Below are 19,998 nucleotides of genomic sequence, written 5' to 3'. Positions count from 1 at the left end.
CGCCCGCTCGCTGCTCGCTACGAAAATACGTGGGGAAAGATAGAAAAGAAGAGAAGTTAGAACGAACCAGATTGTAGGACAGGAAAGGTGAAGATCCGGGTAGAAGAAGTTCCAGATCTCCATATTGCATTGTGAGTATGCACTTCGAAGAAACTGCAGAGACGCAGATTACTTCGCAGCAGGTCTAGGACCTGTCCATAACTTGTCCATGCCTGTCTGGCCCGGGCAGAGCCATGCAATATCTCAGGTAAAACCATTTTATATTTCAATTCAGTAGATTATTCTTGTCACAATATTAAAATTAATGTTCAAGCTAATTAGTGCGACCTTTAGAATTAGGTATTATGCGATATGGTTAAATTAGTAAGGAGTTATAAGAGCACGAGGCGTACTGTTCGAAATTCGGGAAGCTAATGGCGTCGTAGCTTCGAGACGCTTCGAGACGCTTCGAGACTCCCAGCATGCATTGCTGGTGGGGCTCGCCGCATGGTGGCGTTCCAGTCGAACTCGTTTAACTTTTACCTAACCGCCTCTTTCGCGCGTTCCACCGTGTTGTAAAAAGCTGAACGAACGCAATAAAAACGATCGCAACTGCTTCAGGTAATATTTCAACAATCAGATATCGATTATAATCTATTCTGGGTTCAATCATCCTAATTATCACGATTCCTAATTGTTCAATGGGTATTGCTTTGATACTAGATGGAATAATCTCGAAGCTTAGAACGCAGATCGTCGACATTGAAAAAACCAATCAATCGCAAAAATGATGGGGTTATCTGACGAATCCGGAGAAATTCACTCATATTCACCAATCCCTACACGGTGCCGGAGGATGGAGAGGTAATTACAACCATCGAGCCAGATTATTGTGAGTATTATTATTACCATTTTTTCTCTCATAAACCGCAAGTTTTTAATACCTCGCCCAACGAAGAGAGTTCGCTGTCCGCTACGGGTGAGAGAAAAATAATATTTTTGAAACAAAATCTTGTATCCCACAAGTTTTTTGCAAATGCAAAAATATAATAAAGTAAATTCATTGCATACGAGCGTTAGTGCAGTAAAGGAAGGCAAAATATGCGTTCTCCGAGGGTGTCGTTCTCAAAGAATAATAATAGCAGTAAAAAAAAAATAATCAAAAAATCGGAGGACATCAAAAGCACCGCAATATTTTCATCGCATTAACGGGGTAAAGTATTAGCCAATAATGTCGGCGCCTATAGTGGCGTGTCCAACGTCGACTTACCCAGCTGTTGCTGTAAAAGCAACACCTTGTTCACCTCAGCTCATATCCCTACACAACTCGTTTAAGGTAGAAGATAGGGAAGAGAATTATGAATGCGAAGGAGAACCTCAAACAAAAATAAACAAACTGAAGACCAAAAAAATAAAGAAGACTCGTTTACTTTGGATAATTTGCATACCATATCTTGCAGCCAACGAGGAACGTATGCATATAACTAGGTATAATTCAACCGGCTAATTAAACAGGTACCGAACGTATTTTAATTACGACATGGCAAGGATCTACAATATTATTACTCGAGGTGCCGGCGTGCGACTTTCCAACCACACAGGGCTCATCTTCTTCGTCATCATCATCGTATCTCTACCAATTGAATTACCCTCAGTACACGGTAAGGCTATACCTCATCAATTATAAATTTTATTAGCGTTATCGTTATTTTTACTTACACCGTAAGGAGTCTCGATTAATAACAATTAATCTTACAATATTTTCGCATCGATATTTTCGTTTTATTTCTATTCCACAAACAGGGAATTTTTTTATCTGTGTACACTTAGGTGAGAGCATTATAATATTGGCAAATTGCCGGTATAATAGTTCAAAATATTGGAGCGTGGGTGACGGAACGTGTGGTAACGTATACAGCTACAGATGCAGCAAACACGGGCATATCGATTGGTTCAGGAATAGTTTCTGTGTGATCGAGAATAAAACGAAGGAATGAACGAACCGATTCTCCGTATATCGAAATAACGAACCGCGATTCGTACCTACCCAGTTTTACATTCGCATGAAATGAGTAAAAACTTGATTGACACTAAAATGAAAAAGCTAAAGAACGAAAAAAAAACAGTTTCATCATCCCCTTGATCTAAACTCGTAACATATCAACGTGTAAAGTGGGACACTTTCCGTCCCCAACGTCACGATGTCCAGACTTAATGGTTCCGGTGCCATTTAGTATCGTCATTTTACTCCAATGTGATCGCTCTCTTTGTACATACCAATACCCATACAAACGTACGATGAAAGATAGATAAATAGAACATACGTACGAAGGTACGTACTCGTACATGGTTTTTTTCTTTTTAGGCAGGAAGTGCGTGTGCACAAGCAAGTCATGCCTGGAGGCAGGCACGGACACCCGCAGGACGCGTTTCTCCTGTTACACAGAACTCATCCTGATCGACGAGGGACAAGGGAACACTACAACCCGGGGCTGCGCCGAGTAAAAAATTTTTTCCTCCCGCTCTTTTACTTTCTTTTTTTTTTATGTATATATAATTTATTTATTTATTTTTTGCGATATTTCGCGCCCGTTAAGCCAGCAATGCAACGTATGTACCGGTGTAAGTCCAATTTACTTGTAATATGTATAAAGTAGGAAATTATGAGGATCTTGAGGAAAATGGGTAATATGAACGACAGTAATAACAACGATAAATGAAAATAAGATCTGCCTGTGGATACACAGTTCTGCCTGTGGATTTGGTTGACAATGCATAGTTATAGGTATACAAGTAGGTATACGTAACGTATACAATCACTGTGCAGGAGGATCGAGTTCACCGAACTCAATACGTATACGCTATACATCTATATAAAGTAACTAACTAAGAGAATCCATGAACGTATATATTTATTTGTATGTATGTACGTAAGACTTATTATATATATAAATACCTACATACCTATGTACGTGCGTAAAACGCGGTATACAAAAGATGCGGCTAAGAAACTTTGCGCTTAATTGCCCCCTGCACGTTCATTCCTCGATCCTTGACTTGATGCATGCGATTTTATACTTGTATGTAATACGTACGTATGTACCAGTTCTCTATGTACTCGTGGCGATTATTATACCTACAACCATATACCTAAGCATGTATACCGTAAGAATCTCAGGAAAGTGAACAACATAGGGAACGCATGAGCGCGAGAGAGAGCTTATGGAAGTTCCGTGAGTACGAGACAGACAGACTGCCTGCCCCTCCGTTGTCTTTGAGTCCCCACTCCGCCAAATTGTAAACAGACCATCGCTAGAGCTGTGATAGCCTGTTTGAAGAAAATCAATAAAAAAAGTCTGTGATATCAAGAATAATAAGTATTAATAATTGTAATTAGAATCATCAAAGATTTAAATACATTTACATTGACAAAAAAAAAATTATATTTTCATGAGAAAACCTTCATTTTGAATTGGGAACTTCTTTGAAAATTTTTTAATATTTAAAGGAACAAAGTCAATCATATTTATGCTAATGGTTTTTGTTTTATCAATTGTGAGAGAAAAACACTCTCAACCCGAACGCGCTTACTTAGATCACAGCTCTAGCGATGGTCTGTTTACAATTTGGCGGAGTGAGGACTCGAAGGCAACGGAGGGGCAGGCAGTCTGTCTGTCTCGCACTCACGGAACTTCCATGAGCTCTCTCTCGCGCTCATGCGTTCCCTATGTTGTTCACTTTCCTGAGATTCTTACGGTATATGTATGATACGTACGATAATTCAAAGATTCGCGATCTCGTGGAACTCGTGCAACTCGTGCACGCGAGTTATCATATTTGAATACATAGCGGACGGCGTGAACCATAGTTATGGAGATATTTTGATAACATTAATTATCTTATTAGAAAATAGATGGGTGAATGAATAAAATTACGTTCGTACGGTGTACAATTTACCGGTATATAACTAATTGATTAGGTAATTATTGATTTTTGGTATTTAACCGTACGAAATATTTATTTTATTCGCTTCGTATTTTTTTTTTTATTTTTCCGTCAGAATTCGGTGAATCAAAAGAAACAGAACAATCGATTGATTGTTATATTAATTGACTGAATTAACCGAATAGTTTGTTGGAGGAAAAAATTCTATGCAGGCATACAGATTTATTTTCATCGGGGTACACGTATTTGCACTTGTAAAATATCCCCCCATCATTAATTCCAATCTCATCTTGAGCGACATTCCGATGAATCAATCTCATAATATATTGCTCAAGTTGCTTGTACCTCGGTAGGTTACACGACTGTCCGTATGTAACGTGTTTTCTATGTATCGTACGCACATACCTATATACGAGTTCGCGTAAAAAAATTGAATTAAAATCCATCTACCTATCAGTCGGGCGTAATATAAATGAGTATATGTATAATTATATAAAACGAATACGTGATACACGTATACTGTGCAGATATATAAATTTATTTATAGAATCAAAACCGCGAGCTTGCTGTTGAGGTTTTTTTACTTATTATCATTTTATTTTTATTTTCATTTTATTTTGCATCCATATAAGCGTAAATACATGTAGGTATGTAGCGCAAAAACTATCCTATACAATTTATACATACAACGACGTGTGTCTTGCTGAAATGTAGTCTGAATTAATTAATGAATTTATTTATTTATTTAATTAGCTCGAATCCAGTGCAGCGCTGAATATAATTCTCATGTTACGTACTCACGTGAATGTAGATTATTATCCCATATGGCGAATACATGATTCTTGGCAGGATTTATAGCGCATTCCATGTCAGACGCGACACTTTTTCCAAAATATTATTTGAACTTGATAAAACCTTCATGTTTTTGACTTATGTATGGTATTCTTAATATTTTTATTGGCTCAGGAATCCGAATCTGGAAGCCAAATTCATCTAGCTATAAAATTGATCGAGTTATCGAAAATTTTTCGCTTTTTGGAGCAGAAAAATTAGGATATCTCGGAGAAAAAAATCCGTAGCTCAAATTGGCCAACGGATCCGTGTTCCTGAGGTCAAAATACATAAGAAAAATGCCATACAATCAATTTTTATTCTTTAAAATTGATCGTATGGCACTTTTCTTATGTATTTTGACCTCAGGAATATATATATTAAACCCAATTAAAACAATGATTTATTTTTTGCTCAAAGATCGAATTTTTTTTCTGGTTCTTCAAGAGTAATCTCACATATAATGAGCTCCGAAATCCAAATTTAAAAGCCAAAATATTCTACTCATGCAATCGATCGAGTAATCATCAATTATTCGCTGTTCGAAGCAGAATAATTATAAGACATCGATTGGTTTCAGTCGTAGACCCAAATAGATTCGTCGCGATCCATGCATGGGTCGAAATATTCGAATTTCTCGGTCTACAAGGGACCTAAACTGGAGTCAGCGTAGCCAGCAGCTAGCGTTTTGTTGTGAGACCTCACCTTCGAAGCTGAGCAGAGCCCACGCCCCACAACATACCGCGCGCCCGTGGCTACCTGACTCCAGTTTGGTCCCCTTGTAGACCGAGAATTCCGAATATTTCGGCCTATGCACGGATTGCGACGAATCTATGTGAGTCTACGACTAAAACCAATCGATGTCTTATAATTATTCTGCTTCGAACAGCGAATAATAGATGATTACTCGATCGATTGCATGAGTAGATGATTTTGGCTCTTAAATTTGGATACCTGAGCTGATTATACGTGAGATTACCCTTGAGAAGCCAACAAAAAATTCGTTTTTTTAGCAAAAAATTAATCATTGTTTTGATTGGGTTTACTATGCTTTTCTTACGTATTTTGATCTCAGAAATCCAAATCTGAAACGAAGATTGATCTATCTCAAAAAATGACCTAGTAATCCCCATTTTTTCGCATTTTTTTTCAAAAATTTGAGGATATCTATAAGGGAAAAAATCGTAGCTCAATTTGGACAACGGATGCGTGTTCCTGAGGTCAAAATACATAAGAAAAATGCCATACAATCAATTTTTATTCTTTAAAATTGATCGTATGGCACTTTTCTTATGTATTTTGACCTCAGGAATATATATATTAAACCCAATTAAAACAATGATTTATTTTTTGCTCACAAATCGAATTTTTTTTTTGGTTTTTCAAGAGTAATCTCACATATAATGAGCTCCGAAATCCAAATTTAAAAGCCAAAATATTCTACTCATGCAATCGATCGAGTAATCATCAATTATTCGCTGTTCGAAGCAGAATAATTATAAGACATCGATTGGTTTTAGTCGTAAACCCAAATAGATTCGTCGCAATCCATGCATAGACCGAAATATTCGAATTTCTGAATTCACCAGCAAACCCAAGCTTAGCTAGAGTCAGAGGTAGCCACGGGCGCGCGGTTTGTTTTGAGGCGTCACCTCTGCTCATCCCTGAAGGTGACGACCCACAACAAAGTGCTACCCTGCTGGCTACGCTGACTCCAGCACAGCTCGGGCTCCCTCGTAGACCGAGAAATTCGAATATTTCGACCCATGCACGGATTGCGACGAATCACAGTGCGTCTACGACTAAAAATAATCGATATGTCTTATAATTTTTGTGCTCCCAACATCGAATAATTGATGAATATTCAGCTTATTATTCGACCGGTCGTTGGATAAATTGGACTTGAATTTGTCGAGTCAATTGTGCCACGACCCGAAACCATCGGAATATCTTGATATTGCTACGTCTGCAACAAACGATTGGCTTATTAATCGACCGGTCGTTGGATAAATTAAATTAGGAAGCAGTTGTGGATTTTCAAACTCAAAATACATGACGATACCTATATTACGGCTTCAGAAAAACGAGCGTGTCGACTGGACCGAGCAATTCCTGATACTCGTCGAGAGATCTCCATTTTTCCGTTCGGAAATGCGACAAAATGGACAACACGTGCGAAGTTCTGTCAAAGAGCAGCATCGCAAATCGAACGGAGAACCCCAACGATTTTTCTGAAACAAGTACAAGTGTTAAAATGTTTATAGATTACCGGATGCTGGAGGAACCAGAAACTAACAAACCTGCATTTCTCATTTAGACGCTGTATCCATATTAAAATAAGACTGACACGTAACTTCGCAGTTGCTTGGATTTATTGTCCAGGCCCGAAAATTGCAAATACCTGAAGACTGTAGCCTCTGATCCTCTGGGTTTTTTCCGTGTCGAGACCAAGAATGCAATTACCTGGACAAAGGAGTAAATTCAATGACATGTCATCATTAGTATTCGTCAACATCAGGGTTGTGTTCAACTTCGATTTAAAGAACATGCTCCGATGGAACGTCAAGGGTGTGTCACGAGTTTTTGATCAGTAAGTTATCAGATCTGATACCGACCGATGACGATGAATTGTTCGTAGGAAATATACCCTATGCGGATTCGCCGACCGATATCCATGGACCGACCGATGACGATGAATTGTTCGTAGGTAATTTACCCTATGCGGATTCGCCGACCGATATCCATGGACCGACCGATGACGATGAATTGTTCGTAGGTAACTTACCCCATCTGGACTTGCGCTGAAATCAGTTTTTGAAAAGTCCATCAGATGGCACTAGTTTTTGTAGTTCACGAAAATTCCGCGACTTAGCGCTAGCTGTATCAGCGAGTGCGCAGACGTGACCAACAGCGGTGAAATTCAATCATAACATATCCCCGAAATAAAGAATCCCCAAAAAACCTCGCCCTTTGTCCGAAAAAAGTCGAAAATCGAATTTTTTTTCGGTTTTTTGAGCTTCATCTTATAAATAATCAGCTCAGGGATCCAAATTTGAAGGCCAAAATCATCTACTCATGCAATCGATCGAGTCATCATCAATTATTCGCTGTTCGAAGCAGAATAATTATGAGACATCGATTGGTTTTAGTCGTAGACCCACTTTGATTCGTCGCAATCCATGCATGGGTCGAAATATTCGAATTTCTCGGTCTACAAGGGACCTGAACTGGAGTCAGCGTAGCCAGCAGCTAGCGTTTTGTTGTGAGACCTCACCTTCGAAGCTGAGCAGAGGTCACGCCCCACAACATACCGCGCGCCCGTGGCTACCTGATTCCAGTTTGGTCCCCTTGTAGACCGAGAAATTCGAATATTTCGGCCTATGCACGGATTGCGACGAATCTATGTGGGTCTACGACTAAAACCAATCGATGTCTTATAATTATTCTGCTCCGAACAGCGGATAATTGATGATTACTCGATCGATTGCATGAGTAGATGATTTTGGCTTTTGAATTTGGATACCTGAGCTGATTATACGTGAGATTACCCTTGAGAAGCCAACAAAAAATTCGTTTTTTTAGCAAAAAATTAATCATTGTTTTGATTGGGTTTACTATGCTTTTCTTACGTATTTTGATCTCAGAAATCCAAATCTGAAACGAAGATTGATCTATCTCAAAAAATGACCTAGTAATCCCCATTTTTTCGCATTTTTTTTCAAAAATTTGAGGATATCTATAAGGGAAAAAATCGTAGCTCAATTTGGACAACGGATGCGTGTTCCTGAGGTCAAAATACATAAGAAAAATGCCATACAATCAATTTTTATTCTTTAAAATTGATCGTATGGCACTTTTCTTATGTATTTTGACCTCAGGAATATATATATTAAACCCAATTAAAACAATGATTTATTTTTTGCTCAAAGATCGAATTTTTTTTCTGGTTCTTCAAGAGTAATCTCACATATAATGAGCTCCGAAATCCAAATTTAAAAGCCAAAATATTCTACTCATGCAATCGATCGAGTAATCATCAATTATTCGCTGTTCGAAGCAGAATAATTATAAGACATCGATTGGTTTCAGTCGTAGACCCAAATAGATTCGTCGCAATCCATGCATAGGCCGAAATATTCGAATTTCTGAATTCACCAGCAAACCCAAGCTTAGCTAGAGTCAGAGGTAGCCACGGGCGCGCGGTTTGTTTTAAGGCGTCACCTCTGCTCAGCCCTGAAGGTGACGACCCACAACAAAGTGCTACCCTGCTGGCTACGCTGACTCCAGCACAGCTCGGGCTCCCTCGTAGACCGAGAAGTTCGAATATTTCGACCCATGCACGGATTGCGACGAATCAAAGTGGGTCTACGACTAAAACCACTCGATATGTCTTATAATTATTCTTCTCTCAACAGCGAATAATTAATGATTATGTGATCGATTGCATGAGTAGATGATTTTGGCTTTCAGATTTGGATTCCTGAGCTGATTATATGTGAGATTAAGCTTGAAGAACCAAAAAAAAATTTGATTTTCGACTTTTTCGGACAAAGGTCGAGGTTTTTTGGGGATTTTTCAGGGGTCTTGACGTATTAGGGTGGTTTGTTCACGATTTTTGGCGGTTTTCGATCCAAAGGGGTGGTTCATTGGCGATTTTTTGCTTCTTCTGGAAGAGAGGAAAGGTTTTTTTTGGCGATCATTGACGATTTTCGACCGGAAAATAAGGTTTTCTGGCGATTTTCGGCTTTTCCTACCAGCAGGGCCAGTTTTGAGGTGATATTTTCTCTCAGATTTGGAGCCCAGAAATCCGACTGTGCTCGCGAGAATATTTTGCTCGATTAATTAATCGAGTAATCGCAAATTTTTCACTGAAATGAGCAGAGAAATTGAAATATCTCTGTAGCTTTGAGTCGGAAAAAAATAGGAAAAAATCGCGAAAAATCAGAAAAAAATCGGGAATTAATGTAGGATGACGTACCTTCGGTTCTGGATCACAGGGAACCTCCAGGAAGGCCGGGAAATGCAGTAATTGGCGGATCAATCGGAAAATTGACTCAAAATCGAAAAGAAATCAGGAAAGGAAGGAAAAAATAGAAAATATTCGGTCAACATCTGGAAACAAGTCTAAGGTCGTGTTACTCTAGCTACAGGGCTCAAAAAACTCACAGGACATGGAGGAAGTACACTCATTCATTCAAAATGAGATAAAACTTGAGAAAGATTCAGGAGAAGAGCGGAAAATAATAAATAATGATGACGGAGCAGTAGTTGTATGTATTTTGATCTTGAAAACAAGAATCTGATTACATAATTGAACAACAACTAGGAGCTATCAAGGTATTACAATTTTTTGACTTTTCAAAGCAGTAGAGTACAGCAGTCAATCAATTTAAACAGAGGATTAGTATTACCATCGTTTCTGGGCCCTCAACACGTAGAAGTGCCAAAACTTCAGGAACTAGACTTCATTATTGACTCGTATATCGATAAACGACCAGAGTCTCACAGATACTGCAATCTTGCTAACACAATACAGGATGCGTTCCGAATGTTTCAAAATACCTTATTCTAATACATTTCGAACTTAAGAACATAAATCCGACGAATTAAGTGAGCTACGACTCAAAGCTACAGAGATATTTCAATTTCTCTGCCCATTACAGTGAAAAATTTGCGATTACGATTTGGGAGGAGAAAAATTATAAGACATATCGAGTGGTTTTAGTCGTAGACCCACTTTGATTCGTCGCGATCCATGCATGGGTCGAAATATTCGAATTTCTCGGTCTACAAGGGACCTAAACTGGAGTCAGCGTAGCCAGCAGCTAGCGTTTTGTTGTGAGACCTCACCTTCGAAGCTGAGCAGAGCCCACGCCCCACAACATACCGCGCGCCCGTGGCTACCTGACTCCAGTTTGGTCCCCTTGTAGACCGAGAATTCCGAATATTTCGGCCTATGCACGGATTGCGACGAATCTATGTGAGTCTACGACTAAAACCAATCGATGTCTTATAATTATTCTGCTTCGAACAGCGAATAATAGATGATTACTCGATCGATTGCATGAGTAGATGATTTTGGCTCTTAAATTTGGATACCTGAGCTGATTATACGTGAGATTACCCTTGAGAAGCCAACAAAAAATTCGTTTTTTTAGCAAAAAATTAATCATTGTTTTGATTGGGTTTACTATGCTTTTCTTACGTATTTTGATCTCAGAAATCCAAATCTGAAACGAAGATTGATCTATCTCAAAAAATGACCTAGTAATCCCCATTTTTTCGCATTTTTTTTCAAAAATTTGAGGATATCTATAAGGGAAAAAATCGTAGCTCAATTTGGACAACGGATGCGTGTTCCTGAGGTCAAAATACATAAGAAAAATGCCATACAATCAATTTTTATTCTTTAAAATTGATCGTATGGCACTTTTCTTATGTATTTTGACCTCAGGAATATATATATTAAACCCAATTAAAACAATGATTTATTTTTTGCTCAAAGATCGAATTTTTTTTCTGGTTCTTCAAGAGTAATCTCACATATAATGAGCTCCGAAATCCAAATTTAAAAGCCAAAATATTCTACTCATGCAATCGATCGAGTAATCATCAATTATTCGCTGTTCGAAGCAGAATAATTATAAGACATCGATTGGTTTCAGTCGTAGACCCAAATAGATTCGTCGCAATCCATGCATAGGCCGAAATATTCGAATTTCTGAATTCACCAGCAAACCCAAGCTTAGCTAGAGTCAGAGGTAGCCACGGGCGCGCGGTTTGTTTTAAGGCGTCACCTCTGCTCAGCCCTGAAGGTGACGACCCACAACAAAGTGCTACCCTGCTGGCTACGCTGACTCCAGCACAGCTCGGGCTCCCTCGTAGACCGAGAAGTTCGAATATTTCGACCCATGCACGGATTGCGACGAATCAAAGTGGGTCTACGACTAAAACCACTCGATATGTCTTATAATTATTCTTCTCTCAACAGCGAATAATTAATGATTATGTGATCGATTGCATGAGTAGATGATTTTGGCTTTCAGATTTGGATTCCTGAGCTGATTATATGTGAGATTAAGCTTGAAGAACCAAAAAAAAATTTGATTTTCGACTTTTTCGGACAAAGGTCGAGGTTTTTTGGGGATTTTTCAGGGGTCTTGACGTATTAGGGTGGTTTGTTCACGATTTTTGGCGGTTTTCGATCCAAAGGGGTGGTTCATTGGCGATTTTTTGCTTCTTCTGGAAGAGAGGAAAGGTTTTTTTGGCGATCATTGACGATTTTCGACCGGAAAATAAGGTTTTCTGGCGATTTTCGGCTTTTCCTACCAGCAGGGCCAGTTTTGAGGTGATATTTTCTCTCAGATTTGGAGCCCAGAAATCCGACTGTGCTCGCGAGAATATTTTGCTCGATTAATTAATCGAGTAATCGCAAATTTTTCACTGAAATGAGCAGAGAAATTGAAATATCTCTGTAGCTTTGAGTCGGAAAAAAATAGGAAAAAATCGCGAAAAATCAGAAAAAAATCGGGAATTAATGTAGGATGACGTACCTTCGGTTCTGGATCACAGGGAACCTCCAGGAAGGCCGGGAAATGCAGTAATTGGCGGATCAATCGGAAAATTGACTCAAAATCGAAAAGAAATCAGGAAAGGAAGGAAAAAATAGAAAATATTCGGTCAACATCTGGAAACAAGTCTAAGGTCGTGTTACTCTAGCTACAGGGCTCAAAAAACTCACAGGACATGGAGGAAGTACACTCATTCATTCAAAATGAGATAAAACTTGAGAAAGATTCAGGAGAAGAGCGGAAAATAATAAATAATGATGACGGAGCAGTAGTTGTATGTATTTTGATCTTGAAAACAAGAATCTGATTACATAATTGAACAACAACTAGGAGCTATCAAGGTATTACAATTTTTTGACTTTTCAAAGCAGTAGAGTACAGCAGTCAATCAATTTAAACAGAGGATTAGTATTACCATCGTTTCTGGGCCCTCAACACGTAGAAGTGCCAAAACTTCAGGAACTAGACTTCATTATTGACTCGTATATCGATAAACGACCAGAGTCTCACAGATACTGCAATCTTGCTAACACAATACAGGATGCGTTCCGAATGTTTCAAAATACCTTATTCTAATACATTTCGAACTTAAGAACATAAATCCGACGAATTAAGTGAGCTACGACTCAAAGCTACAGAGATATTTCAATTTCTCTGCCCATTACAGTGAAAAATTTGCGATTACGATTTGGGAGGAGAAAAATTATAAGACATATCGAGTGGTTTTAGTCGTAGACCCACTTTGATTCGTCGCGATCCATGCATGGGTCGAAATATTCGAATTTCTCGGTCTACAAGGGACCTAAACTGGAGTCAGCGTAGCCAGCAGCTAGCGTTTTGTTGTGAGACCTCACCTTCGAAGCTGAGCAGAGCCCACGCCCCACAACATACCGCGCGCCCGTGGCTACCTGACTCCAGTTTGGTCCCCTTGTAGACCGAGAATTCCGAATATTTCGGCCTATGCACGGATTGCGACGAATCTATGTGAGTCTACGACTAAAACCAATCGATGTCTTATAATTATTCTGCTTCGAACAGCGAATAATAGATGATTACTCGATCGATTGCATGAGTAGATGATTTTGGCTCTTAAATTTGGATACCTGAGCTGATTATACGTGAGATTACCCTTGAGAAGCCAACAAAAAATTCGTTTTTTTAGCAAAAAATTAATCATTGTTTTGATTGGGTTTACTATGCTTTTCTTACGTATTTTGATCTCAGAAATCCAAATCTGAAACGAAGATTGATCTATCTCAAAAAATGACCTAGTAATCCCCATTTTTTCGCATTTTTTTTCAAAAATTTGAGGATATCTATAAGGGAAAAAATCGTAGCTCAATTTGGACAACGGATGCGTGTTCCTGAGGTCAAAATACATAAGAAAAATGCCATACAATCAATTTTTATTCTTTAAAATTGATCGTATGGCACTTTTCTTATGTATTTTGACCTCAGGAATATATATATTAAACCCAATTAAAACAATGATTTATTTTTTGCTCAAAGATCGAATTTTTTTTCTGGTTCTTCAAGAGTAATCTCACATATAATGAGCTCCGAAATCCAAATTTAAAAGCCAAAATATTCTACTCATGCAATCGATCGAGTAATCATCAATTATTCGCTGTTCGAAGCAGAATAATTATAAGACATCGATTGGTTTCAGTCGTAGACCCAAATAGATTCGTCGCAATCCATGCATAGGCCGAAATATTCGAATTTCTGAATTCACCAGCAAACCCAAGCTTAGCTAGAGTCAGAGGTAGCCACGGGCGCGCGGTTTGTTTTAAGGCGTCACCTCTGCTCAGCCCTGAAGGTGACGACCCACAACAAAGTGCTACCCTGCTGGCTACGCTGACTCCAGCACAGCTCGGGCTCCCTCGTAGACCGAGAAGTTCGAATATTTCGACCCATGCACGGATTGCGACGAATCAAAGTGGGTCTACGACTAAAACCACTCGATATGTCTTATAATTATTCTTCTCTCAACAGCGAATAATTAATGATTATGTGATCGATTGCATGAGTAGATGATTTTGGCTTTCAGATTTGGATTCCTGAGCTGATTATATGTGAGATTAAGCTTGAAGAACCAAAAAAAAATTTGATTTTCGACTTTTTCGGACAAAGGTCGAGGTTTTTTGGGGATTTTTCAGGGGTCTTGACGTATTAGGGTGGTTTGTTCACGATTTTTGGCGGTTTTCGATCCAAAGGGGTGGTTCATTGGCGATTTTTTGCTTCTTCTGGAAGAGAGGAAAGGTTTTTTTGGCGATCATTGACGATTTTCGACCGGAAAATAAGGTTTTCTGGCGATTTTCGGCTTTTCCTACCAGCAGGGCCAGTTTTGAGGTGATATTTTCTCTCAGATTTGGAGCCCAGAAATCCGACTGTGCTCGCGAGAATATTTTGCTCGATTAATTAATCGAGTAATCGCAAATTTTTCACTGAAATGAGCAGAGAAATTGAAATATCTCTGTAGCTTTGAGTCGGAAAAAAATAGGAAAAAATCGCGAAAAATCAGAAAAAAATCGGGAATTAATGTAGGATGACGTACCTTCGGTTCTGGATCACAGGGAACCTCCAGGAAGGCCGGGAAATGCAGTAATTGGCGGATCAATCGGAAAATTGACTCAAAATCGAAAAGAAATCAGGAAAGGAAGGAAAAAATAGAAAATATTCGGTCAACATCTGGAAACAAGTCTAAGGTCGTGTTACTCTAGCTACAGGGCTCAAAAAACTCACAGGACATGGAGGAAGTACACTCATTCATTCAAAATGAGATAAAACTTGAGAAAGATTCAGGAGAAGAGCGGAAAATAATAAATAATGATGACGGAGCAGTAGTTGTATGTATTTTGATCTTGAAAACAAGAATCTGATTACATAATTGAACAACAACTAGGAGCTATCAAGGTATTACAATTTTTTGACTTTTCAAAGCAGTAGAGTACAGCAGTCAATCAATTTAAACAGAGGATTAGTATTACCATCGTTTCTGGGCCCTCAACACGTAGAAGTGCCAAAACTTCAGGAACTAGACTTCATTATTGACTCGTATATCGATAAACGACCAGAGTCTCACAGATACTGCAATCTTGCTAACACAATACAGGATGCGTTCCGAATGTTTCAAAATACCTTATTCTAATACATTTCGAACTTAAGAACATAAATCCGACGAATTAAGTGAGCTACGACTCAAAGCTACAGAGATATTTCAATTTCTCTGCCCATTACAGTGAAAAATTTGCGATTACGATTTGGGAGGAGAAAAATTATAAGACATATCGAGTGGTTTTAGTCGTAGACCCACTTTGATTCGTCGCGATCCATGCATGGGTCGAAATATTCGAATTTCTCGGTCTACAAGGGACCTAAACTGGAGTCAGCGTAGCCAGCAGCTAGCGTTTTGTTGTGAGACCTCACCTTCGAAGCTGAGCAGAGCCCACGCCCCACAACATACCGCGCGCCCGTGGCTACCTGACTCCAGTTTGGTCCCCTTGTAGACCGAGAATTCCGAATATTTCGGCCTATGCACGGATTGCGACGAATCTATGTGAGTCTACGACTAAAACCAATCGATGTCTTATAATTATTCTGCTTCGAACAGCGAATAATAGATGATTACTCGATCGATTGCATGAGTAGATGATTTTGGCTCTTAAATTTGGATACCTGAGCTGATTATACGTGAGATTACCCTTGAGAAGCCAACAAAAAATTCGTTTTTTTAGCAAAAAATTAATCATTGTTTTGATTGGGTTTACTATGCTTTTCTTACGTATTTTGATCTCAGAAATCCAAATCTGAAACGAAGATTGATCTATCTCAAAAAATGACCTAGTAATCCCCATTTTTTCGCATTTTTTTTCAAAAATTTGAGGATATCTATAAGGGAAAAAATCGTAGCTCAATTTGGACAACGGATGCGTGTTCCTGAGGTCAAAATACATAAGAAAAATGCCATACAATCAATTTTTATTCTTTAAAATTGATCGTATGGCACTTTTCTTATGTATTTTGACCTCAGGAATATATATATTAAACCCAATTAAAACAATGATTTATTTTTTGCTCAAAGATCGAATTTTTTTTCTGGTTCTTCAAGAGTAATCTCACATATAATGAGCTCCGAAATCCAAATTTAAAAGCCAAAATATTCTACTCATGCAATCGATCGAGTAATCATCAATTATTCGCTGTTCGAAGCAGAATAATTATAAGACATCGATTGGTTTCAGTCGTAGACCCAAATAGATTCGTCGCAATCCATGCATAGGCCGAAATATTCGAATTTCTGAATTCACCAGCAAACCCAAGCTTAGCTAGAGTCAGAGGTAGCCACGGGCGCGCGGTTTGTTTTAAGGCGTCACCTCTGCTCAGCCCTGAAGGTGACGACCCACAACAAAGTGCTACCCTGCTGGCTACGCTGACTCCAGCACAGCTCGGGCTCCCTCGTAGACCGAGAAGTTCGAATATTTCGACCCATGCACGGATTGCGACGAATCAAAGTGGGTCTACGACTAAAACCACTCGATATGTCTTATAATTATTCTTCTCTCAACAGCGAATAATTAATGATTATGTGATCGATTGCATGAGTAGATGATTTTGGCTTTCAGATTTGGATTCCTGAGCTGATTATATGTGAGATTAAGCTTGAAGAACCAAAAAAAAATTTGATTTTCGACTTTTTCGGACAAAGGTCGAGGTTTTTTGGGGATTTTTCAGGGGTCTTGACGTATTAGGGTGGTTTGTTCACGATTTTTGGCGGTTTTCGATCCAAAGGGGTGGTTCATTGGCGATTTTTTGCTTCTTCTGGAAGAGAGGAAAGGTTTTTTTGGCGATCATTGACGATTTTCGACCGGAAAATAAGGTTTTCTGGCGATTTTCGGCTTTTCCTACCAGCAGGGCCAGTTTTGAGGTGATATTTTCTCTCAGATTTGGAGCCCAGAAATCCGACTGTGCTCGCGAGAATATTTTGCTCGATTAATTAATCGAGTAATCGCAAATTTTTCACTGAAATGAGCAGAGAAATTGAAATATCTCTGTAGCTTTGAGTCGGAAAAAAATAGGAAAAAATCGCGAAAAATCAGAAAAAAATCGGGAATTAATGTAGGATGACGTACCTTCGGTTCTGGATCACAGGGAACCTCCAGGAAGGCCGGGAAATGCAGTAATTGGCGGATCAATCGGAAAATTGACTCAAAATCGAAAAGAAATCAGGAAAGGAAGGAAAAAATAGAAAATATTCGGTCAACATCTGGAAACAAGTCTAAGGTCGTGTTACTCTAGCTACAGGGCTCAAAAAACTCACAGGACATGGAGGAAGTACACTCATTCATTCAAAATGAGATAAAACTTGAGAAAGATTCAGGAGAAGAGCGGAAAATAATAAATAATGATGACGGAGCAGTAGTTGTATGTATTTTGATCTTGAAAACAAGAATCTGATTACATAATTGAACAACAACTAGGAGCTATCAAGGTATTACAATTTTTTGACTTCTCAAAGCAGTAGAGTACAGCAGTCAATCAATTTAAACAGAGGATTAGTATTACCATCGTTTCTGGGCCCTCAACACGTAGAAGTGCCAAAACTTCAGGAACTAGACTTCATTATTGACTCGTATATCGATAAACGACCAGAGTCTCACAGATACTGCAATCTTGCTAACACAATACAGGATGCGTTTCGAATGTTTCAAAATACCTTATTCTAATACATGTCGAACTTAAGAACATAAATCCGACGAATTAAGTGAGCCACGACTCAAAGCTACAGAGATATTTCAATTTCTCTGCTCATTACAGTGAAAAATTTGCGATTACGATTTGGGAGGAGAAAAATTATAAGACATATCGAGTGGTTTTAGTCGTAGACCCACTCTGATTCGTCGCGATCCATGCATGCGTCGGAATATTCGAATTTCTCGGTCTACAAGGGACCTGAACTGGAGTCAGCGTAGCCAGCAGCTAGCGTTTTGTTGTGAGACCTCACCTTCGAAGCTGAGCAGAGCCCACGCCTCACAACATACCGCGCGCCCGTATATTCCTGAGGTCAAAATACATAAGAAGAGTGCCATACAATCAATTTTATTCTTTAAAATTGATCGTATGGCACTTTTCTTATGTATTTTGACCTCAGGAATATATATATTAAACCCAATTAAAACAATGATTTATTTTTTGCTCACAAATCGAATTTTTTTTTTGGTTTTTCAAGAGTAATCTCACATATAATGAGCTCCGAAATCCAAATTTAAAAGCCAAAATATTCTACTCATGCAATCGATCGAGTAATCATCAATTATTCGCTGTTCGAAGCAGAATAATTATAAGACATCGATTGGTTTTAGTCGTAAACCCAAATAGATTCGTCGCAATCCATGCATAGACCGAAATATTCGAATTTCTGAATTCACCAGCAAACCCAAGCTTAGCTAGAGTCAGAGGTAGCCACGGGCGCGCGGTTTGTTTTGAGGCGTCACCTCTGCTCATCCCTGAAGGTGACGACCCACAACAAAGTGCTACCCTGCTGGCTACGCTGACTCCAGCACAGCTCGGGCTCCCTCGTAGACCGAGAAATTCGAATATTTCGACCCATGCACGGATTGCGACGAATCACAGTGCGTCTACGACTAAAAATAATCGATATGTCTTATAATTTTTGTGCTCCCAACATCGAATAATTGATGAATATTCAGCTTATTATTCGACCGGTCGTTGGATAAATTGGACTTGAATTTGTCGAGTCAATTGTGCCACGACCCGAAACCATCGGAATATCTTGATATTGCTACGTCTGCAACAAACGATTGGCTTATTAATCGACCGGTCGTTGGATAAATTAAATTAGGAAGCAGTTGTGGATTTTCAAACTCAAAATACATGACGATACCTATATTACGGCTTCAGAAAAACGAGCGTGTCGACTGGACCGAGCAATTCCTGATACTCGTCGAGAGATCTCCATTTTTCCGTTCGGAAATGCGACAAAATGGACAACACGTGCGAAGTTCTGTCAAAGAGCAGCATCGCAAATCGAACGGAGAACCCCAACGATTTTTCTGAAACAAGTACAAGTGTTAAAATGTTTATAGATTACCGGATGCTGGAGGAACCAGAAACTAACAAACCTGCATTTCTCATTTAGACGCTGTATCCATATTAAAATAAGACTGACACGTAACTTCGCAGTTGCTTGGATTTATTGTCCAGGCCCGAAAATTGCAAATACCTGAAGACTGTAGCCTCTGATCCTCTGGGTTTTTTCCGTGTCGAGACCAAGAATGCAATTACCTGGACAAAGGAGTAAATTCAATGACATGTCATCATTAGTATTCGTCAACATCAGGGTTGTGTTCAACTTCGATTTAAAGAACATGCTCCGATGGAACGTCAAGGGTGTGTCACGAGTTTTTGATCAGTAAGTTATCAGATCTGATACCGACCGATGACGATGAATTGTTCGTAGGAAATATACCCTATGCGGATTCGCCGACCGATATCCATGGACCGACCGATGACGATGAATTGTTCGTAGGCAATTTACCCTATGCGGAGTTGCCGACCGATGACGATGAATTGTTCGTAGGTAACTTACCCCATCTGGACTTGCGCTGAAATCAGTTTTTGAAAAGTCCATCAGATGGCACTAGTTTTTGTA

General features: G+C 39.0%; 2 long non-coding RNA genes across 3 annotated transcripts; one reads left to right on the top strand and one right to left on the bottom strand.

Annotated features, from left to right (window-relative positions):
* The first annotated feature begins 52 nt into the window (after window positions 1-52).
* On the top strand, window positions 53-2,990 carry LOC125501308. 2 transcript variants are annotated; one of them, XR_007278842.1, is made up of 4 exons: window positions 53-247; window positions 334-600; window positions 703-1,640; window positions 2,345-2,990. It is a non-coding gene; the product is annotated as an uncharacterized LOC125501308 (long non-coding RNA). The 2 variants fall into 2 exon arrangements; XR_007278843.1 differs by lacking the exon at window positions 53-247 and having other exon boundaries at window positions 446-600; window positions 703-1,467; window positions 1,551-1,640.
* A 15,953-nt stretch (window positions 2,991-18,943) lies between these two features.
* Window positions 18,944-19,610, bottom strand: LOC125501485. Its single transcript, XR_007279067.1, has 3 exons — window positions 19,469-19,610; window positions 19,231-19,399; window positions 18,944-19,134 (listed from the first exon to the last, which is right to left on the bottom strand). It is a non-coding gene; the product is annotated as an uncharacterized LOC125501485 (long non-coding RNA).
* Between the last annotated feature and the right edge of the window lie 388 nt (window positions 19,611-19,998).

Source organism: Athalia rosae, chromosome 6, assembly GCF_917208135.1.
Source record: "Athalia rosae chromosome 6, iyAthRosa1.1, whole genome shotgun sequence".
Classification (NCBI taxonomy): Eukaryota; Metazoa; Arthropoda; class Insecta; order Hymenoptera; family Athaliidae; genus Athalia; species Athalia rosae.
This window is presented reverse-complemented; position numbering and strand designations above follow the sequence as displayed.